The sequence below is a fragment of the Tiliqua scincoides genome, chromosome 4, assembly GCF_035046505.1.
Source record: "Tiliqua scincoides isolate rTilSci1 chromosome 4, rTilSci1.hap2, whole genome shotgun sequence".
In the NCBI taxonomy this organism is placed as follows: domain Eukaryota; kingdom Metazoa; phylum Chordata; class Lepidosauria; order Squamata; family Scincidae; genus Tiliqua; species Tiliqua scincoides.
In genome coordinates this window covers 100723508-100747394 of record NC_089824.1, presented here as the reverse complement: position 1 = coordinate 100747394, position 23887 = coordinate 100723508, and the positions used below count along the sequence as shown (strand labels likewise).

At 45.6% G+C, this 23887-nt stretch overlaps 1 protein-coding gene across 2 annotated transcripts in view; it reads left to right on the top strand.

Moving 5' to 3' along the window:
* Nucleotides 1–2908: 2908 nt before the first annotated feature.
* Nucleotides 2909–23887, top strand: part of SEMA5A (semaphorin 5A) — a 165525-nt gene continuing 144546 nt past the window's right edge. The window contains exon 1 of one of the 2 annotated variants that reach the window (XM_066626252.1): nt 2909–3192. The gene's annotated coding sequence lies outside the window, so the exon portion shown is untranslated. Of the gene's footprint in view, nt 3193–4732; nt 4885–23887 lie in introns of those variants that run through there. The other variant, XM_066626253.1, reaches the window with a different exon arrangement.

The window sequence follows — 23887 nt, the reverse complement described above, 5'->3', positions numbered from 1 at the left end:
AATTAAATTTGTCATAATTGGAGATTTATTAGATGTATTATTTATAGTGAAGATTTGTGGGTTGCTGCTTTTTTTGCTTGTTGCAGGCAATCCATTCTCCACCCTCTGTGGTGGTCATGGGGGAACACACTGGAAGTGATCAAAGGCAATCTTTTTTTTTCCCCCCTGAGGCTTCGTGGACCACTTTTCAGGGTCTCACAGAGCACAGGTTGGGAACTGGTGCTCTAGTGCAACCCTCCCCCCCAACACTTTCCCCTCTGCTTGCTGTGCACTTTTCAGATATTGCGTAATTAGCATTGCAATCCTATCCATACTTGCCCAGGACTAAGCCTCACTGAACACAATGGAATTATTTCTGTGTAAACTTGTGTAGAATTGGACTGCTCAGTGATGAAAAAGCAAGCAATGTACATGCCTATGTGAATTGTATCTGAAGTTTACCAGTTTTGGGTGCAATCCTAACCAGCACTGGCATAGTGGCATACTGGTGCCAATGGGACATGTGCTGCATCCTGCAGTTGGGTGTCACTCACGGAGGCCTCCTCAAAGTTAGGGAATGTTTGTTCCCTTACCTCAGAGCTGCATTGCCCTTATGTCAGTGCTGGAAAGCACTGACATAAGGGGTTAGGATTGCGCCCTTCATGTTACACTGACTGCCATGCATGCAAGATGTCAGTGGTGGTCCACATAGGCATGTACTACATCATTTGATTTCTGGCCCCTTGACTATTCACACCTTGACTATTCACAGTTACTTAAAAGCATTTCAATCACTCTGTTGCAAAGTGTTGCTTTTGAAGGGACAAGCAATGATATTGAAGGTTTTTTAAATCTGATCTGGTCTGATCTCGGAAGCTAAGCAGGGCCAGGCCTGGTTAGTACTTGGATGGGAGACCGCACATTCAAACAAACAAGTCACCTCTTGATGCTGAAACATGCTTTCCATGTCCCCTGGGGTTCAAACCCTGAGATGTAAGGAGAGGAGTCAAGGAGCTGAAAAGGAACAGCTAGGAGGTCAGGAGGTGGAGTCTGGTCAGACAGACATAGATAGCTAGTGATTGTGCCTGCAGGTATGGCCAATATCTCCTGAGGTAGAATACCAAATGCTACCTTCCTTTCCTGGTTGCTGTGTGAGCCTTTGATCCTCCAGCTCTCGGAATCATTAAAGGATCCAGAAGAAGAGCCCTGCTGGATCAGGGCAAAGGCCCATCTAGTCCAGCTTCCTGGATCTCACAGTGGCCCGCCAAATGCTTCAGGGAGTGCACAAGACAAGACACAATCTGTGTCCTGGTGCTCTCCCCTGCATCTGGCATTCTGAGGTAGCCTACTTCTAAAGAGGAGGGAAGAGGAATCGGTGGAACAGAAAAGAAAGTGCAGAGAAAAGAATGGTGGGTTATAGTGTTTTCCATTTTCCGACCTACCACTGTTCTCCACACTTTCACCTCTGTTCTGCCCCCATTCCTTTTTCAATTCAGGATGCAGGAGAAGGAGCACTGGATGGATGGAGGTGGGTGCCTCCAGTCAACCTGCTGCCTAGGGCAACTGCTTCATTTGGAGTGTGTCTGGGCAGAGGTGGAACTTTTCGTAGAAATGGGGGGAATTAAATTTACTATACATTTTTACAGTTCATTTACACACACACCCAGGTTCAAGGCAGTGTGGGCTAGGAGCATCAGCCGGGCTGCCTCACATGCCCTCAGGTCACATGGCAGGACTATGAGCCCAATTCTATGCATGTCTACTCAGAAGTATCCCCTTGGGGGCTGGGGATAAGAATAGGCCCTCAGTTTGGCTGTACTTGTCTTAGGGGCGACTAAACAGCCACTGGGTAGATGGGACTCGTCAGCCTGGGAAGGCAGCTCATCTGAGAGAAGGAAAACTCTGATCCCATACCTCCACTGCCTTGTGGCTACATCCAGTTATGGAAAAGGCTTCAGGAGTCAACCTCGAGGCAAAATCTGGAGCCGGAGTCCTTGAGGCAGTTCATGGCTGAACACAGTCATGTTCTGGCAACTCCTGCGACGCCGCTGGAACCAACCGTATTGGCCTCTGCCTTTCCATTGGACCATTTCAGCAACGTGGAGAGGGGGGATTTGCTGCATGTGTAACAGCCTATCCTCCATATCTACTTTACCCAGGCTTTGCGCACTGGAGAGGACACTCTGTTCCAGAACACTATTCAGAGCGTAACACCATGGTCTTCCAAGACTGAAGGATGCCAACTATTCTACTCAGAAGTAAGTCCCATTAGAGTCAATGGGGCATGCTCCCAGGTAAGTGTGGATAGGATTGCAGCCTTAGAGCCCAATTCTAGGCATGTCTGCTCAGAAATAAGTCCCCTTAGTCAATGGAGCGCGCTCCCAGATAAGTGTGGATAGGATTGCTGCCTATGACAACCGCTCTCCAGCCAAGGCGAAAACAGCCCCCTCCACCGGAGACTCTAAGAAGGGCAACCCCCCTCCGTCAAGGCACTGGCACCCTGCAGTCATCAAGCGTGTAGCACGCAGACATTCAGCGGCCCAAACGTCACGTGTGAAGAAGGCATGGGTGGGCGTGGGGGGGCGAGGATGAGCTGTGCCACCACTACCACCAGCGCCACGTCTCCTGCCCCCTCCGGGAAACTAGCCGCTGGCACAGAAGGGGAGACGTCACTCATTTGCAGCGGGGAGGCTGGTGTTGAGTCGGGGCTGGCTGCGCGCCCCTTGGCCGCGGAGCAGAAAGGCCGTCCCTTTTGGGGGGGTCCCTGCGCGGTGGCCGAGCCCGGCGAGGCGGGAGGAGACGGAGGCTCCAGTTTCACCCTCCCCTGCGAGGGTTGGAGAAGGCGGAGGAGGAGCAACAGCCGCGGCGCAGCAACTGGCCGCTCGCACATGCAGCAGCTCCGGCGCCGCCTCCAGCCGGGACCTGCTGCTGCCGCTGGAGCACCAGCTCGCCACCCTTGCCCGTCCCGCCGCTTTGCCCCCCTCGGCTCGACGGGACAGAGCTGCTAGCAGGGCGCTCTGCGGGGGGGCCGCCGTCGAGCGCGGCGCTCTGCCAGCTGCAACAGCAGCAGCCCTTCCACTCTGCTCGTCTGTCGGGCGCCTGGTGCGGGCTCCGTTCCTCCTCCCGGGACAGCCGTCGGGGGCTCTGTGGGGGTCGCAGCTGCCCTTCGTAGCCCAGGCGGCGCCGGCCCGCGATGGTGTTTCTCCTGCTGTGGTGAGTAGCAGCCCTCTGCTGGAGGGCTTTGACCCTCCTGGTTGGGGAGTGGGCTTGCATTGTGTGTGCGTATGAGCCAGCCTTGTGAAGGGGGGGGGGGCACGGCAACAACTCAACTCACAGCCCAATCCTAGCCACACTTTCCTGGGAGTAAGCCCTATTGACTATAATTCTGAGCAGACATGCATAGGATGGGGCTCTCAGGCAGCAATCCTATCCATACTTTCCTAGAAGTAAGCTCCATCGACTATAATGGGGCTTACATCTGAGTAGACAGGCATAAGCTTGGGCTCACAGTTGCCTTCCACCCGTCCAGGACCTGTTGCTTTCACTGAGGTGAACCCACACCGTGGCTCACACGTCTCCTTGTGGATATGAGTATGTGCAGGATTCCGGCCTCAGTGTCTTTGCCTTCTTTTGACGGCTTCTACGCAATGAACACGAAGCGCGACGCTGCGACCGCGCGCCTAAGGCTGCAATCCTATACAATTCTGGGAGTAGATCCTATCGAACTTAATGGGAGTTACTTCTGAGTAGACATGCATAGGATTGGCTTTTAGTCCGGGGTGCGCGACGGCTGTTCTTAGATACTTGATTTTGTCCTTGTTCTCTGGGTCACCTCCCCCCCCCCCCAGGTCGTGTAAACCTGCTGAGACGGGGCGAGGCGTGAAGGGTTCTGGAGGTGCATGAGCGTGTTGGAAGGGCAGGCTGTGTCAGGGGGAACTGTGTGTGTGTGTGTGTGTGGGGGGGGGGGTGTCTTCGCAAGCGGGTGCGTCCAGTGGCGTAGGTAGAGGGGGATGCAAAGCACTAAGTTTTGCAGGGATCCTCACCGCAGCGTACAAGGGCCCCCCCCTTCGGAGCCATTGTGGGCGGGGGGAGCAAAACGGAGGCGAATGGGTACGAAGGGGGATACATTTGCACGCTGCGGTGAGGCTCCCTGGAAAACTTAGTGCTTTGCACCCCCTCTAGCTACGCCACTCCGCTTGCGAAGACGCCCCCCACCGTTCCCCCTGCAAAACTTAGTGCTTTGCACCTCCTCTACCTTCGCCACTGGGTACGTCCGCTAGATTTTTTCTTGTGGGGTGGACCCTCTTTGGGGGTGGGGAAAGACTACTGAAGCACGGAGTGAAAAGGGAAAACGATCTGGGCTGGAGTCCAGTTTTTGTCCTAAGCGTAGCCTAGGAGGTCGCCCCGTCTATATTCTTTCGACTTCTCCCTCCTCTCCTTCTGCGCCTCGCTTATAGCTCTCTAGCCCTTCGCTTTTGGAATCTGCGCCCTTTCCAGCAGGGGGCGCAAGAGGTGAGGCTTCGGCTCAATAGCGGATTCGTGGAGCACGCGGTGAAACAAATTCAGGCTGGGAGAGGACGGGGCGTGGGGAGGACGCGTCTTCTCCATTAGGCAGAACTGGTCCTCATGTGAATGTGGAGCTTCTGATCTGGGACTGCCTGAGGCTGCAGTCCTCAGTGCATTTACAGGGGAGTAAGGCTACGATCCTATGCATCTGTTCCTGGGAGCAAGCCCCATTGAACATAATGGGACTTACTTTTGAGTAGACCCACTTGGGATTGGGCTGTCAGCCTCCCACTAAACTCAGTGGAGCTTCCTTCTGAGTAAACATGTTCAGAATTCCTCTGCATTACAAATAGGCCTTTTGAGGAAACATTCAAAGTGGACACTTCTGACTTGACCTATGTAAGTATAATACCATGTCTATTTTGCGAATAAGTACAAATCTAAGATAGCACATAACTGTGTTTTAATTTAATATTAGATCATCTCCTATTTGTCACTGCTTTCCTTTCAGTCCCATGGAGATAATGCGTGACTCCTTTTAAAGGAGTCATTGAAATTTACTGAAATTTCTAGGTTGCTTTTTGGCTTGTTCTGGTTTGTTTTATAGAAAGATTTGTTTTGTTGTAAGTATATTTGCCTTTTCACTCAGAAGGTCTTACAAGGGGGTTTCTGTCAAATAATAAACAAGGAAACATAATTTAACCATTGAAACCAACTCAAAAGCAGGAGCATTGAACAAACCGATACAATTAACTGGATGGTGATAGCAAAAGCAGTGTGGAGCAAAATCCACCCCTTTGCCTCCTCAAAGTCAGTATATAACAGTAGAGTTTTGACCTGGTGTCTAAAAATCAACAGGAAAGGAATGAAGCAAGCTTCTCTTGGATGTGAATTTTTCTTTGTCTTTTAAAGCGATTCTTAATTGGGCTTTGTGTGTGTGTGTGACATTTGAATGGGACATTGTACTTTACGAAGCTGGATGTCAGCCTTATGCATCTGGGGTGTCCCAAGGTTTGAAGCTTAGGGGCTAGTACGCGTAGTTCATGACCTGTGCATATATATTGTATTGCTGAATGTCTTTATGCTTGATTCCTGTATTCACACATGCCACACAGTGATGAACATACCCATATAAGTGTAAGAGAATAAATATAAAAATACATTTGCAAATATGTATGCATGTTAGAGAGCTGTGATTGGCTGAAGCTCCCTGTTGAGGTGTACACCTGATGGGAAACCCTGGTTTGTTTCTGTGACATGGTCTTTATTAGACACCTGCTGAGCAGAAGTCAGAATGCTAGTTGTGTTTTCCTCACTTAAATATATATGTATATCAGTGGGACCTGATTAATGGGAATTGGACTGGTAACCAAGAGTATGTACTAAATTTTAAACACATCAGTATCCTTATTGCATTTTAATTGACAGGAAATGTGTTGGATTAAAAGAAATGAACTTGGCAGATTTATAAGTGGATATGTAGCCCAAATCTGAATGTTTTACTGAGTCAAATAATTGCAAAACAAGGGACTTCTGGAGTGTGCATGTAGAAGCATATATCTGAAAAGTGTTCACTGAGTTTGAACAGCAGGCTATTAAAGCAAACATGCCTTGGGGCAGATATTTTTCTTTTTCTTTTTCAATGCCAAGCTGTAGACTTCAAGCAGTCCATTAAAACACTCTGTGAAACACGTTTTGGAGATGGGGCTTGAGTATTGGGATAGAGAGGCAGTAGTTTAAAGTTGATCACCCTTTTTCCTCTGGGCATTTATCTTACAGCTGTTTGAAATGAAGCTAGGAGCGGAGGAGGGAGCTGCTGTGTGTATGCCCTTTGGAGGTGATTTGAAATGAAAAGGAAACTGTTTTTGCTTGTTCAGCATCACTTTCCCAGTGATTGTGAACGGGAAGGAACAGTATTGCAAAGGAACAGCATCTTGTGTTCTGCAAGTATTGCAGGCTTTTAGAAATTTGGAAGTCAAACAAGTTTGTGGGCTTGATTAAGCCTTTTTGTGTCTGAGGAGAGACATAAGGGGTCTTTAGGGCTGATCCATGTGTTTATTCGTCTCTTGATGGCTGCAACATCAGAGGATGGCTTGCATGTGTGAACGGGTCATTGGAAGCTGAACTCTGTATTCAGAACTTGCATATCTCCTCAACTTTGCCTCAGATGCTTTTCAGTGGAGTCTTCTCTCTTGTTCCTGAATTTAAAAAGAACACCTGACCTAGTGCAACACCAGATATATCTATCCATGGCCAAAGACTCACTCCCCTCTCATTCTAGATTGAGAAACCAGTCTTTGGCCAGGGTCTATATTTCAAGAAGGTTAACTAAGCTATTTTTTAAAAAAATCCAGTTTTGCATATCTTCATATTGCCAAGGAAGATGGCTTGCCTGTTGGAAGTGAAAAAAATTCTCTTAATTTGGATCTAGTCTGCTTTATCTAAAGCAAGGGGTTACTTCAGATCTAAGGGGGTTGTTGGCAGCATGTCCTCCAATAGGTTCCCTTCTATGTGGGTGAGTGCCCCTGTTTTGTGGAGCGGCAGTGATTGCATATTTCCTGGGCTCAATTTTTCCAGTGTTCATCTTGGTGTTGCATGGCTTCAAAAACACTGTATAAATTATTCACCATTGACTATGGCAGCAGAAGAAGAAACACAACTCTTGGCAACTGCTGACTACTACCCTGGGCTCCCGACAACATCCCAGACACCATGTCATGTGAGGGCTTTGTGAGACGGTGGCTGGAAGAGGCCCCCTCAGTAGCACCCAAATAAATAAACACTATTTGTAACTCATTATCATTGCATCATCTCCAGTATTAGCTCCTTCAAGGATGCGTTGCTTTCTTGTTATCAGTGGATGCTTGTTATCAGTGGCTGATTAATGCAACTGAATTTCACTTTAGGTGCTGGATGAGGTGGAATACTTTTTTCATTGGAATCTGGGCCCGCAGCACAGTGTCAGGTTTGGGGTCCATTCTGAGAGTAACCAGAGGTTTTCAGCACAGTGAGGGGCTGCTGAAAATACTGACTTTCACTATGTGGAAGATCTTTGCACATAGTTTTGGTGGGATGAATTGGAAACAATCCTCTCTCCCTCAAAATGTTTCAAAGTGAAACCAAGTACGGTTCTGTTCATCCTCAGTGGTAACTTTACTCCAGCGTGTTGGATGGAGCCAGGGCTGGGCCATCCATGAAGCCACCTGACGTGGTTGCCTCAAACAGCAGGTTGGATGGGGATGCCTATCTCCACCCATTGCTGCTGCTCCACTCCCTGGAATGCAGAAAAGTAGAGGTGGAACAGAGCAGAAGTGAAAAGGATGAGATGTCTGTGAAGGAGAGGCGTATACATCACCAGGTAAAAGGAGAGCAGCATTTGGAAAAACCACCTCAGGCACCAGGAAGCCTTTGGTTGGTCCTGGATGGAGCTATTGCTTGCTCATTTGCTTTTTGGCAGTGTGTACATAACCAAGAGAAAAAATATCACCTATCATTTCCTCTAGTTGTACTTGGTCATGTGTATGAAGTCTTGATGGATGCTGATAGTTCAGAGGGTGGATTCCAAAAACCTGCAGGCAGGGGCTTTTGAGTGTGAGTGTGTTTGGGGGAACCCAGTACAGTCTCTCTTCGGTTCCCCCACTGAAGAGTTAGTCTAGAACAGGGGTGTCCAAACTTTTTGGCAGAAGGGCCACATCATCTCTCTGACACTGCGTTGGGGGCCGGGAATAAAAAAAAAAATTAATTTACATTTCAAATTTGAATAAATTTACATATATTTACATAAATGAATATATTAGAGATGGAACTTATATGAATGAATGAAGGTCTTGCAATAGCTCAAGGCTTATAAAAGTCCTTACACAAAGCAAGACCAGCCTTTCCTTCACTGCTGCTGCAGCATCACAGTCATGAAACAGCAAGCAGTGGAGGGATCCCTCATTCACAGTTCATGCGAGAGGTCAAACTGTCGCCCTTACACTGAGAACAGTTGCACTGGGCCAGCAGGGGCTCCAGTAAGACTCCAGAGGGCCAGATTCTCATTGGAAACTGGGGGCTAATCGCGGGCCAGATGGGGAGTCCTCGAGGGCCGCAAGTGGCCCCCGGGCCGGGGTTTGGGCACCCCTGGTCTAGAAAGACAGTGGGCTCTTCCATAGTGGCCCCTGGTGCAGTTGTAACATGTAATCCAGGGAGCCTTATTGTGCATGTGAGAAAAAGCTTGGCTGCTTTTATGGGGATCCTTAGATTCCCCAGCCTATGTTGGCAACCTTTTTCAAAAGAGGCTTGCTTCTGAACTAAAATTTTAGATACATTTGACAATGTACCATTTTTTATGCTGAACCACTTTTATTGTATATGTGTGAAGTTCATTGTTCTTGTTTCCAAGGTTGAAATTCAATAATTATTCCCTCAATCAGCTCCAGTAACTTGCTGTGTGGTTGTATTTTTTCAATAACATGCAGATCACACAATTAAAAATAAAGTCTTTCTCTATTAAGGAAAACAAAATGGTCATTTGCTTAAAGCAGCTCTACCGGAGTAGTTTGAGAATACCAATGCTTTGTTGGACATTCCTATAGAGATTTTTATTACAGTAGGAAGTCCTAACATTTAATGGAAGTCCTCCTCTTAGAAATTCCGGGGTTGAGCAAAATGCATGGAATTTTACTTTTATTCATCTGTATATTCTGTATATTCATTCATGTTTTAAAGTCCACTGAGAATTCAGAAATATCTGACCTTGTTGGGCCAAACCATAGGCCTGGGATTGTCCAACCGTGGGAGATGGTGTAGCAGTAAGTGACTGTGGGAGAAGGCAAGAGGATGGTCACTTACACCCTGAGTAATTATTAACAAGAGTGCTTTGAGCCATGGGTTTGTGTTGCTGTGAGAGACACTGGTAGGAGTGGTTTCCTCTACATCCTTGTCTCTAGATTTGTTGTTGCCATATTTGGATATTGATTACCCTGCTATTGGGTTCCCTTCATCCTTTCTAACCCCCTAGCTGGCTGGTTGAGGACTTGTGTCTTGCATGCTGCTCTGTGTTGATAGGCTGCTCTGACACTGTGCTCTCAGTCTTCAGGGGAGGAAAAGTCATTTTGACTCCCTCAGTATTTCCTGGCAAGGGTAGGGGGTCTCTGCTTGAGAAGAAGCCCTCTCTATAGCTGCTTACATGCCCAGTTTACTAACATAGAGAGTGACAGAATGTTGTGAATGCTTCATATAAGAATAATTCAGAAAAATGTATAAGTGACTCAGTGATTCCCTTTCTAGTATAGATGGGGAACTGAGGCAAAGTGTAACTGGTCCTAGGGCTTATTTGGCGAGACCTGAACTAAGAATTTCCCAGTCTGGTTCTCGCGTTAAGTCAATTGCATTATGACTGACAGCTTACTTCTTTTCTTTAAAATTAAATGTGTTGATGCTGGACTGTAGGCAGACAAGGCAGAGCCAGGCATAAGTATCTACCTATAGGATAAGGGAGCACAACTGATGTTGGTCTCAGAGGTTCTAGGGTCCACTTGGAAAGAGGCTGGCCAGAAGACTGACAGTGCAATCCTATCTTGTGCTGGAACAGGAATCCAGCGCAAGATTGGGGCCAGAATTGGCTCAACCAGAGGCAAGGGGAAACTTTTCCCCTTACCCCTGAGTAAGCCACCATAGCCCCAGTGGCCTTGGACCTGCGTTAGCTCAGGAGGTGGCACACGTCCAAGAAGAACTGAGTGGCTTGGAGCCGCTCTTCGTTGCTCAGGGAATGGGGTTGGGATCTGGCATAACTGCCAGGTTCCAGCTCTGCCTCCTGCTCCCCACCTTCCCCCACCACGGAAACCTCCCTCCTGCCTTCTCCCTGTCCTCCCCAGACCCCTGCATTGGCTGAGCTCTGTCAGCCCAGCCTTCCGTCCCCAGCCCACTGCGGAGGCTGAATGCAGCCTCCATGGGCTGGAGCGCATTCCTGTGCTGGCAAAGCTGACGTATGAGGAGGTGCAAACGTGCTTTAAGGCACGTTTGTGTCCCTACTGGGCTGGTGAAAGGGACTTGTGCTGGCCTAACAAAAGATTAGGATTGCTCACGGAGTCATTCACTGACTGGGAGTCCAATGTTATGCAGTGCACACTGGCTAACTGCCGGCGCGAATGGTTGCAAACATGCCATAAAGCATGTTTGTGGGGGTTAGCGCCAGCCAGGTGCTGGAGCTGGCCCAGCATGAATGGGAGGCTGGTGATCCGCCACCAGGCAGTCCTTGAGAAGTGTCTGGTAGTGGAGAGGTAAGACAGGGCATGGAGGGAGGTGAGGAGGGAGCCAGTGGAAGGTGTGGTGGGGGAGGGAGTGGGGCAGGAAGGGTGTGTGGGCGGCAGAACTCAGCTCTGCCAGATCTGGAGTCCCGTGTTTGGCTATGTGGCTCGACATGGAACACCTTGATTTTATGCCAGCTAAAGAGTTGCTGCAGAAACGAGTAGCCCCATTGCGGGGCTACTTCCCTTAACCAGGGGAAGGGATGAAAGTCCCCTTCCCCTGAGCTACCGGTGACTGCCCGGTGCGCACAGGATACCACGGCAGCCATTTTTTGGCACTGCAGTAGCCCTGCACTCTCAGCAACTCAGGATGGGGCTATGGGTCTGAAGCCAAAATAATAGTTCGAAATGAGCAGGATGCAAGGAGATAGCAGACAGGCAGAGGGCCAACTAGGTTGGATGTGGCCACAGTAATGGATTCAAATCCAGATCTGAGGAACTGCACAGAGAACAAATGGGTAGGGGTTATAATATTAAAGAGCCTAAAGGACATGTAGGCAAGGAATAGAGGTATCTTTTTTCCCCATCTGTGACTTTCTTCCTTACAGGAATTTTTTTCAGGCACTATTTTTCCCCTAGCTGGTGCTAATAAAGAAGTGGGTCTGACTAAGATATGCATTTGAGGAAAGGGGCTGTAAGCAAAGGGGAGAATGATCCAGGATTCATCGAGCGTGCCTACTTAATTGAACCTTTGGCCTCCCACTTGCATCCTGAGCTTGCGTCCTGAGTACACTTCTGTACTACAGCGAGTCATGGACTCTTCGCTCACAACAGGAGAGGAAACTGAACGCTTTCCACATGTGCTGCCTCTGGTGAATCCTCGGCATCACCTGGCAGGACAAAGTTCCAAACAACACAGTCTTGGAATGAGCTGGAATCCCTAGCATGTATGCACTGCTGAAACAGAGACGCCTGCGTTGGCTCGGTCATGTCGTGAGAATGGATGATGGCCGGATCCCAAAGGATCTCCTCTATGGAGAACTCGTGCAAGGAAAGCGCCCTACAGGTAGACCACAGCTGCGATACAAGGACATCTGCAAGAGGGATCTGAAGGCCTTCGGAGTGGACCTCAACAGGTGGGAAACCCTGGCCTCTGAGCGTCCCGCTTGGAGGCAGGCTGTGCAGCATGGCCTCTCCCAGCTTGAAGAGACACTTGGCCAACAGTCTGAGGCTAAGAGGCAAAGAAGGAAGGCCCATAGCCAGCGAGACAGACCAGGGACAGACTGTACTTGCTCCCAGTGTGGAAGGGATTGTCTCTCCCGAATTGGCCTTTTCAGCCACACTAGACGCTGTTCCAGAACCACCATTCAGAGCGCGATACCATAGTCTTTCGAGACTGAAGGTTGTCAACTCCTAGGTCTCCCACTGCTTGCATGACATCTGGGTTTAAATGTATGAGGCTGCTGCTGCTATAGCTAGTTTGGCTCTAATTTTTCTAAGTGTGTGCAAGTTAATGCCAAATTTTATATTAAAGAATAGCAATAGTTACAATGTATACTTTATTATTTGTAGGTGTGTGTGTTTTTCTTATTAAATGTTAGCATTTAAAAATAAGACCTGTATTGTTTTCTGTTCTTGTCCATGGTGTATAGCATGTTCCCTCCTGAAAGAGGCCATAAAACACAATGCACATGGTTTCTGCCCTTTCCAATTTGTCTCTGTAAAATATTGCTGACTTGAAAGAATGAGTGTTTTATCAGCCATGCCAAACCATATTTCAAACTGACCTCTCTGTGACATATAGTTTTTGCCAGCTGTTCATGCTAGACTAGTTTTAACATCTAGCCTGGAGCATTGCAAAACTGACCAGCCCAGAACAGGTGGCAGTCTGCTATTTCAAATCCCTCCAGAAATATGAGAAATCCTAGACCCTGAACAGGCCTTTGCAGGTAAAACTGAGTATTGTAAGGCATTCTCTATGCCTTTTCATAGAGAAATTTTTGATTTGCTAGATAAGCATATCACCTCTTGTCACCTAGGAAGAGCCTTGTCCAACTTTAGAAAGTTGCCACAGGGAATGCTTGTGCTGATGAATTTCCTCTTCTAAGACAGTGCCTTGGCAGAAGTATTTTTGCAGTTCCTAAAAAGCAAGAGGGAAGGAAGGCTAAAGGGCCTAAATGTGATGGGGAAAGGGCATGCAGTTGTGTTGCCCAACAGAAATATCCTCCGGCTGCCATTAAAAATTAGTAAAATTGGGGGCATTAAGCCCCAAAGCAGGCAAATCATACAGGCAAATTGGTTCCTATAAATGTGAGCCTCTTTTAGGTTTATGCGTACAGAATACTCAGCTTGTCAAGCGTTGGTCTTGGTAATTTATAAAACCAAGCTTTTCTACTAATTGGTAATGTTATGGGCTTCTTAATTGTTTTGAGTTGTTTATATTCACAGTTATGGATATTTTCAGATTTTTATTTCTATTTTCAGAGTTTTATTATTCTTAGTGTTTTAAAAAAATTGTTTTCTCCATACGATTTGTTAAGGCTGCAGTCTTAAATATAATGCTTACCTGGAAGTAAGTCCAACTGAATTCAGTGGGATTTACTTTTGAGTATAAATGCGTAGTCTTTCACTGTAATTAACTACAGCTGAAAGAAAACTGCATGCTTTTCAAAGCAAGGGTCTTAAGCAGGGTGGATAAGCAGAGGCAAGTCACCTGGAACTGATGAAGAAAGGGAGGGGGTATTAGTAGGGGTCGGGTAGCTATTGTGTAACTAAGGAGGAAGTCAATGTTTCTGTTCCAGGGCTAGACTACAGATAGCCTTTATCACATTGCCTTGCCGGGTTTGCCATTGTCAGTTAAGAGTCTTTAGATGGTGGGAGGAATGAATGAAGGAGGTGCAAAGAGGTGGCTGGTCAGTACTTGTAGAATTCTTTCTTTACAGCAGTGACTTGCACACTTTTCTCTGGGGAAGACTGAAGTTCTTGGAAGATGGGGAGCTCTTTGATGAGAAGATCACTAAGAGAAGACTAATTTATCTAAAGAGCAGCACATCTTTATTGCTACCAATCTTCCTTCGGTAAAACATAACTGCAGGATAGTGTCAGGTGTATTCTAGAGCCTTCTTGTTCCATGCAATGGTTAAGGCCCAGCTAACCTGGCCAGTGCTCCATATGAACTAAATATGTGCTGTCAAATGTGCATTAGAATCTTCTGCAATACAACAGAATTTCCTTAGCCCATGTTGAAACAGAGGTCATGTCTTTTGGGTAGAAAGCTGGGAAACCATGCTACACAGTCTAGATGTCCACCAGTCCTCAAGTGTGTTTGGAAGATATTAAATCTTATTTTGGACACTGCTTTTTTGTGATTTTATTGATCCTAATTCTGGCATATGTGCTATACTAGGTATTTGCCTTGATCACCCTATAGGACGACTTAAGTAGCAAGAAAGGAGAACAGTCTGCTAATTGTTCTGAATCGCTTGACGGCTTTTCAGTACCATTGACCATGATGGCCTTCTGGATAGGCTGTCTGGTTTGGAGACTCTGGTTTGGAGACACTGTGTTGGTCATACTCTTGTCATACTCTTTCCTGGAGACCAATTCCAGAAAGTGATGCTTGACCTGATAGCTCTTATACTTTTGGGTCCTGCAGGATCCGTTTTATTCCCCCTGCTGTTTAAAATCTATATCAGGGGTCTCCAAACCCCAACCCATGGACCAGATGCAGCCCACAGCGAGCCTCTATCCGGCCCTCAGTGAGTCTCTGGTAGCCTCTGGCCCACTCGACAGAACATGACCGGAGCTGTGCTCCATTTGCCTTCGGAGGGCGTTCTGAGGGCCTCTCTGGCCCTCATCATGTCTTCTAAAGGCCTAAAAAAAAATCACTTCCTGGTTTTCCCAAAAAACCAGAAGTAACTTTTTGTGCCCACTGAAGGCCTTTGAAGACCTTGCAGTTTGGGTTAAGTGACACATTGGCAGGATTGAGCAGCATAGCTATGAGCTAGAGCCAATTCTTGGAACAAAGCTGAAAACAAATCCACGTGGAGGCTGCAGCAGTCTCTTCAGAGTGATGGCCCAGGAACTCCAGATTAAACAAGCCAAGACTGAAATGCCAGTTAGTCTGTTGGACTTGGTTCTACCTGTTCAGGACGTTATCAGGTAAGAGAGCAGTTGGGTTAAGTGGACCGGGTAGTCAGGGCAGGCATAGGCAGAGACCAGCCAGGAAACTTGTTAAACACAACGGCTTGACTGCCAGAGGCATGGGCTTCCAATGCAAAGCATATCTGAGTTTCCCAGGAGGGTCTATAGTTCAATGGTAGATGATATACTTGGCGTGCAAAAGGTTCCAAATTCATTCCTTGCATCTCCAAGTAGAGATGAGAAAGATCCCTCTCTGAAACTCTGGAGAGCCACTGCTAGTCAATGAGGACAAATACTAAGCTAGATGGACTAATGTGTAAGACAGCTTCATATGTTCAGTGGTCACACTAAATATTCTCAGTGACCAGTTATACCGGCCGCCAGTATAACTGATCAGCAAAGAACAGATAGAACTGAAGCATATCTGCCTTTTTGGTAGATATGCCTAACTCAGGTATGCACATAAAAAAACCCCACCCCCAGTTTTTGAGATAGTTTTACCTTTGGGCAGCTGGGCCCAGAAAGTCATCAGGAGAGCAGAGTAGGAGAGGTAGGAAGAAATGTAGGCTTGGCTCTTTTTTTTATTTAGTCATGCAAGCTCAAAAGCATCACAGACTCTTTTAGCTGTAATTTAATTTGCTGTTTAAACCTCTTGGTGAACTTCTTGTTGAAAAGTGGTATATAAATATTCTTAAGAATTGTTGGCTTGTTATGTGCAAGAATACACTGTGTGTTTCCTGACCCTGATTTGATCCTGACTTTCAATAAGTCATCCTTCAAACTACTATATAGTTAAGCTAGTGCTTGTTTGGCATTAGTTGTTGTTGGCATCTTTCAGTCTCGGAAGACTATGGTATCGTGCTCTGAATAGTGTTCTGGAACAGAGTGTCCTCTCCAGTGTGCAAAACCTGGGTAGAGTAGATATGGAGGATAGTCTGTTACCCATGCAGCAAATCCCCCCTCTCCACGTCGCTAAAATGGTCCAATGGAAAGGCAGAAGCCAATACGGTTGGTTCCAGCAGCGTTGCAGGAGTTGCCAGAACGTGACTGTGTTCAGCCATGAACTGCCTCAGGGACTCTGGCTCCAGATTTTGCCTCGAGGTTGACTTTTCCATAACTGGATGTAGCCACAAGGCAGTGGAGGTTTGGGATCGGAGTTTTCTTTCTCTCAGATGAGCTGCCTTCCCAGGCTAACGGGTCCCATCTACCCGTTGGCTGTTTAGTCACCTCTTACGATAAGTACAGCCAAACTGAGGGCCTATTCTTATCCCCAGCTGTCATATACCTTCTCCCTGTCTTTTTTCAAGCCTAGCCCATATTGTGTTTGCTGGTCCTGTGGATCTGGATCACTTTTATTATATTGATGTGTCCTAGAACAGCATGGTCATGGGTCTTCGTGGTCTCCCGGAATTTTGCAGAGCAGTGCAGTGCTTGTTTCTTCATTTTTAGGTAGGGATGTATGAAGGAGAATACTCAATCCATAGCCATGGTTTAATTCTGGGTTGATTAGAAACTGTGTGTTTTGGAAGGTGCATGGCCGAAAAATTGAGCCACAGATTGTATGTACCAAGTCCAAATCTTCTGAAGCCCTTACAAATCTATTTACTGTTCAGCATTTTGTGGGGTTTTTTTTAATGTCAGTTCTAGTATAAATCAACCACACCAGTGTGAAAAGGGTGTTAAGTTAATTGCAGAGTTTGCATCTGATTCTTCATGCCAAGATCTTTATCAGCATGGATTTTTGTAGTCTATTGTGTTTGCGCACATTCAGTAAGCTGATAGTTCTCCCCTCCCCCCTTTTAGATGTTGACACTAACTTAACATCCTGGTCCTACATAAACCCACAGAGTAGATGTTTAACTAGCTAAGGCCTTGTCAATGCTGAACTCAATGGAAATAGGAATGTTAAGCAGCTGTGTAATTTCTTTGTATGATTGGAATCTGATTAGAGGAGGGAGGGAAAACAAAGTTGCATTGAGAGAGTTAATTTATGCAGCTAGGACTCACATACACTATCAAGAATTACAATCTCGGTGGAATAGTGCTGCTGTTATAACTCCTTTCGGTAGTTGCTCATGCCTAAGCACTCTTATCACTTCCGTCCATGTGTAATGTAAAAACAGCACAAACAGAGATCCCATGAGAACGAAATCTCTAGTCTATCTTGAGCCAAGAGATACCGTATTTTTCGCTCCATAAGACGCACTTTTCCCCCCCAAAAAAGTGGGGGGAAAAGTGTGTGCGTCTTATGGAGCGAATACTGCAAAAAAAACCCCACAAAAAAACACAAAAAAACTCCGCCCCAGCCCTGGCCCCGCCCCCTGCCCGCTAGCTCTGCTCTGCTTCCCCGGGCAGTCAGAGGCTACTCAGAAGTAAGTCTCAGAGTCACTGGGGCTCACTCCCAGGTAAGCGTGGGTGGGGTGGCAGTCTGCCCAAGCCCGCTTGTCTACTCAGAAGTAACTCACAGAGTCACTGGGGCTCACTCCCAGGAAAGCATGGGTGGGGTGGCAGTCTCGCTGCCAATCCTGTGCATGGCTACTCTGAAGTAAGTTCCATTAGAGTCAGGGGGGCTTACTTCCACGAAAGCCTCTCTCTCTCCCCCCCAAGCCTGTAGCATCACAGCCTCTCTTTCCCCCCCACCCCAAGCCTGGAGCATCACAACTTCTCTGCAACACAAACACTTTCCCCCCTCTCTCACACACACAGGCTGCCCCCTTCTCTTACACACACAGATGCTCAGCCCCCCCCACACTCACACAGCAGGGGAGGGGCGCTTTCACTCACCTCATCCAGCATCTGAATGTAAGGCCCCCCCCATCACAAAGAAAAAGCTGTCTCCTTGGTCAGAATGCCAGTGTTTGCTTATTGCACAAGCCCCAGGTAAGGCTTGGTTCTCACCATAAATCCAGAGGTTTGTTGTGTCTTGAGAATTCAAGTTGTGGTTGGACTTTCCACTTGTTCATTTGTATTGGAATCACGGAAGAACTGGCGAGGAGGTAGATGTGGTGTCAGCAGTGGCCCCTTTAAGGGTAAGGCCTGGGCATCCAGCAGAGTGTGCTGCACAGCTGCAGCCACTGGAAGGCAATAGGGCCCTCAGGGATATAAGGAGTACCTGAGGCAGAAAGGGTTTGTGGGTTTTGAAGGAGTGCAGGTTGGAGGTAGGAGAGGAGACTGACTGGGTTTATTGAATTTGGAATCTGACTGTGGATTGTGACTGGACTTGGATACCCTGATGGATTTGACTGACCTTGGATTGTAATTTGGCTTATTGGTTCTGGACTCTGATTTGGTAACTCTGATTGATGGGACTGATTTACTTGGCATCTGTGGACTGGAACTGGACTCACTTTTGCTTGCTGCACTGGTGAGTTGCACAAGGGGGACTGATCAGCCTTAAGCGGGCACAAGGCCCAGTGGATTGGGATTTGGCAGAACATCATTGTAGCAGAAAGATAATGTGATCCCCTATTTGAGTGCACCTGCTTTTGTGAGCTTCATAAATTCTGACTCTAGCGATGATGAGTTCTTGGGGTTTCCAGAAAACTAGAGTACTCAAACCTTTAAGTCTCTCCATTTGTTAATGACAGTGATAATGGTTCTTAATGTCACTGTTGACTGCTGTTCACTTTACATGGTTCAAATGTTATTCTGTTATAGTTTATTAAATATTTTATTACACTATTTGGTTCAGAATATTTTTTTTCCTGTTTTCCTCCTCTAAAAACTAGGTGCGTCTTATGGTCAGGTGCGTCTTATGGAGCGAAAAATACGGTAATATACTTCAGGTGTGCACATGTGTATTATGATTGTGCAAGAGTGAAAGGAAATGCAGAATGTGATATTTGTTGCTGAATTCACCCCCATGGGAATCTTTGGTTTGGATTCATAGGTGCCCTTCCACATTGGGCTCCTGCCACCTGTCATTCCTGTGTTGGTTTGCTGGTGTCTTTTGTATTTTGGTTTTTTTTTTTTAGAATTGTGAACCCATTTGGAACGGAACCTTTTTTTAAACATTTCTTTCAGTAAGCTACTTCGCTGCTATTGTAGAAAAGTGGTGTATAAATATTTGTAATCTTGCATTCATAGAAGTCAGTGGCCAGATCCTTGCACAAGAGTATAGTTTTTGCATAAAGTATGCAAAATAAAATACATATTTGCCTTGTTTGTATAATTTATTCAGGTCACAAAACTCAACTTTCCTTCATACAGAATTTGGATTGCCTGGGAATAGAATTTTATTTAGTGCAGTTGTATCTTGACCTAAAGTGGCACCACCATGCTTTACTTTCAGAGAGAATGTAGGTGCATGAGGAGGTTGGCATGGGTCAGGGATTGCCCATTCGTGGGGCTAAGTAAAGCAGATGCTTCAGGGGTCATGTACTTATGTTGCCTCCACTAGGAGGAGCAGAGACTGGCACATCACCTGGTAAGGATTGGGGCACACTATCTCCCGTACTAAGAGGTATCAGGCTCTGGTATGGGGGAGGAGAGAAAAGGAAACGTTAAGATAGAGAAAAATGGGGTGAAGGAATAGGACAGAGAAGAAAGATGGATGCATGCAACCAAAAATAAGAAAAGGGGGGATTTACAATAGCATTTCAATTTCTTTGTGGGCCTAATCCTATCCAACTTTCTAGCACTGGTACAATTATGCCAGTGAGGCATGCACTGCATGCTGTGGTTGGGTGCAGCTACGGAGGGACTCCTCCAGCTAGGGGAATATTTGTTCCCTTTTCTCAGGACTGCATTGTGGCTGTACTGGCACTGGAAAGTTGGATAGAATTGGGCCCTATCTTTTTATGTCACGTGTGAATAACTGTTCTATCTGAGTAGCTGGCTTAGATTGCATTTTTGAGTCCAACTAGCATTCATGATAGTACTCAATATTTGAGTAGCTTTTTTTGACATTCCTACCCTTGCAAATTATTGGAAATATTTCTTTGGACATTAACAGTTGTGAAACAGCCCTCTTATTCAGTTTCCTCCTTTCTGCAATCATGGGCATATGTAGCATGACCCTTCTACATCTCTCTGGTGAAATGATCAAGATTGGGAGCCAGCCATGTCAATTACGCCAATACCTGACCCATTCCTTTAAGTATTATTATGTGCACCAGTGTTGGTGTGCATGGACCTTCCCCTTTTGAAGGGCAAGTCTTCCCTCACGCCTCTGGTGCTAATAGCAGGGCTTTCCCATGCTGTGTGTGTGAGAGGGAGACATGGTGAAGGCATGAAAAGGACAATGATTTACACACAGATCGTCACCAGCCACCCTTGGATTGTATCTGAATCCAGAGGAGTATGAATCACCTTTGAGGGTATGCAAATGGAAAAATTACTACTACTGCATTAGTTAGGATTTGGACTGGTATTTAAATTAGGAATAGGAAAAGCATATCTTGTTCATGGTGGCAGTGCACATTAACGGCATTAATGTACATGGAGGAAGATTCTTTGATATCCCTATAATGCTTGAAAATGGATATGTGACTTTGGCTTCTGTGTCTCTTTTGTCTTAAATTGCTACTAGAGCAGAAAGGGGAGTAGGTTTTGCCCTGTCAAGACTTGTTTGCAAAGCAGTTTTTATATTGGCAATTACCATTGTGCTGTGACAAGTAAAGAGATTACCATCTCTCTGGGCTTTTATGTAACTCTATTGCTTGCTAAAAGGCCCTGATGGTCAGTTGATATTTCCAGATAAGAATGCTGGTCACACTTACCTGTCAGGTTGGATGCTGGAGGAAACAGTTTGGTAGTTGGATTGTAGTTACTGTGAGGTGATGTCACATGCTCGGTACACGCTTTGACTAGTTGACTCAGCCATTTTCAACCACTGTGCCGTGGCACACTGGTGTGCTGTGAGTGGTCCTCAGGTGTGCCATAGGAATTTGGGGGAAGGTCATTTATTAACAGGGCCAATGGGAGATGTGAGCCCCCACTAGTAGCATGGTGTGCCTTGTCAGTTGTGAAAAACCTGGTGGTGCGCCTTGACCATTTTAGTGCTTTCTCAGTGTGCTGTGAGATGAAAAAGGTTGAAAATCACTGAGTTGACTGAATGTATGGAAACGGGAAGTGGATTGTACATGCTTACTTTGGCCTCCCCTTGTGTTCAGCAGAAGAAGCGGAAGGGCCTTCTATTTGTATGTTGCTGACATCTCATAATCTGTGATACCATTGGCACCCTGCATGCACATCTTTGCAGGTGCCAAGAACTTATGGCATGGTGTGTGGGTGCTGCTCTTTGTTGTGAACTTTGGAACTGGAAGAGGGCCTTGTTCACTGCCTTTGTTTGCACCAGACCTCAACAATGCAACATGAGAAACGCTTCCTCCTCCCCCCTGACTCAGGAGAATGGTCACTTCTCATATCGTGCTGGGGTTTGCAGCACACAGAAGTACTTCAGCTGGCTCCAGCTCCACAGCTAACATGACATGCAAAGTGGCTCCTCACTTCCCCTGATTTGGCAAGAGAAGATGCTGTTCAGGGGCCCTTACCTCTGATACTCATGAGTAGACTGGTGGAAACCTGATTTTGGGGGGGTTGGTTAATTGTCCTGCATGCTGTGGCTTGAGAGATGGTTGGAAAAATTTTCAAATTTATCATTTACTTTATATTTAATGTGGATATTTCTGTGAAATTGCAGTGACTTTCTCACATCAAAATAACATTAGGAACCTGATGATTAAGGGAGCAATTAGTATATCTCTTTCACTGAAGACAAATGCTAGAAATCCCTGTGGTGCTAAGCTATCTCAGTTTATACTGGATCCATTCATTTCTTTAAAGAGCTTGTTGGTGTCAGGATTTAATTAGCCACACACCAGTGAATTTCTGAGAGCCATTAATAAGCAGCGTCAGACTGCTTTCTGAGGAGAACACCCCACAGCCACCCTTGTCATGACATTTTTTCTTTTCACATGCATGACAAAATGAGCAGCCCAATCCTGGCATTTTCCCTAGGGACTACTCTCTGAGGTTCAGGCAGAAAGCTTCATTCTTTTCCTACTTGTCTTCCCGCTATCCTTTGTTCAGTGTGTAGTAAAATAGCTATTGCAGCTAGGTTTCAAGATATCTTGGTCTAAACACGTTTGTATAAACTGGAAGCAAAGATACAGCCATGTGACCTTCATTTATTCTTTCATTAGTTGCATGGTTTTTAAAAATACACGTTAGTGCAAAGTTGTCATCTATACAACAGTGGTTCTCAAACGTTTGAACACTGGCCCCCCCCTTTTTAAATTGACAATCCATTGGGGCCCACCAGAAGTGATGTCATTAACCTGATGTCATGACCAGAAGTGACGACATCAGTCAGGAAAAATTTTAATATTCCTTGTATGACAAAATCAAATATAAGTAAGTACATTAAAAGATTACAATAAGTATACATTTAAAAATGTATTTAAAATAAAAACGAATCCTCCTAACCCTCCTAAGCTGTTGCTGATGTGTTTTTTAAAAATTCCCCAAAGGATGCAATCCAATCCACACTTTCCCAGGAGTAAGCCCCCTTGACTAATTGTTAAAGTCATATACAGGTGAATGTCGCTTAGCGACATTATGACCAGCGATGGCCGCATATGAATGAACTTTAATTCAAACTATTATCTTGTGAATAGACATTCGGATACACATACTTTCTTAATAACTCGGGGGGGCAGAGAACAGACATTGGATGCCCTGAGATCCATGCACATTCAATTCCTAGTCTCTGCAATGATCAGAATGGGAGTGGGCTGACCGGTCTCCCAATCCCTACTTAAAAGGCTGTTTCTGTGCTTGCAGTGTTAGCTGTTGACCACCTGTCATATCAGTTGATCTGCTTTGTTGCCTATGAATTTATTACTTAAACTAAAAGAGAAACCTCTGTACAAATGTCTATAGCATATCTAAAATTTTTGTTATAGTTTTTTTAGAACTTTCAGTGGCAATTCTTAATCTGTTATGCAGTTAGTGCCCTAAAATAAAGAGAATTAGATTGGTGCAAGTCCAAAAATATTCTGAAAAACCAAAGTCTTTTGATATTTTCAGATCTCTGAGTTCACTGGAAAATAATGTCTGGCTTCTCCTGACTCCATTATCACATAAAGCAGTACAGTTGGTAGCGTTATCATCAAGACAATCTGTAGAAATGTCTGTCAGCAGCATTGGAAAGGATCATGCTTTTTTGAATGCAAGTCTTTGCCAAAGATTCATTTTTTTGTTTCTTTGGCTGATTTTGTGAAGAAGGCATGAAAATGGTCTGTCAGGCATAGTTTTAACACTTGATTGCAAAAGCATTTTCCTACATGTGTGTTGTTTTTAATATTATGGTAATATGAAGCACTGCAGGATAGTAAATTGAGAACACAGCCTGTTATGTGCATTTAACCTTTGAAGACAGGCTGCCATCAGTCTGGTTCATGGAATCTGATAATAATGCAGGATGCCTTAAAATCTCACCAGCAAGCCTGGGGAAAACCCCAGGCACTGGTCTTCCAGGCTCTTAGAAATGTGGTGTTCATGCATAGGAATTTATTTTGTTTTCTTCCCAGGGCTGGTACCTTAACAACATATGTAGGTACTTGGGGATTCCTTTCCACAGCTTTTATTAAACATGAGATATGTTAAATAAAAAGACCTTAAAAAGTGGGCAAACAAATTACAAATGGTGATTTGAAAAGAGATGGTTGCTGATTTAAAAAGTCATGCAGAACATATTAAATAAAATCCAACTGTTGCACAAATCTTGCTGTGTGTAATCCAGTCAAATACTTCTCTCCCTTGCTTCCAGTGGGAGATTAAACATGTCTGTCTCTCATTGAAATAAAAGGTGTTGAAATCAAGGGAATTTAAGGTTATTGAACTTTGAATACCATGGTAACTACAGAGTAATAACTATAGGAAATATAAATGATACAAACTGAAAGAAGGAAATTGAGCAGTAATAAAAAAAGGCAGAGGAATTATGTTGGTAGAGTAAAAGAAGGGTTCAATATAAACATTGCATATATGTGCTAAACTGATGGAAATTATATAGGCCTGATTCA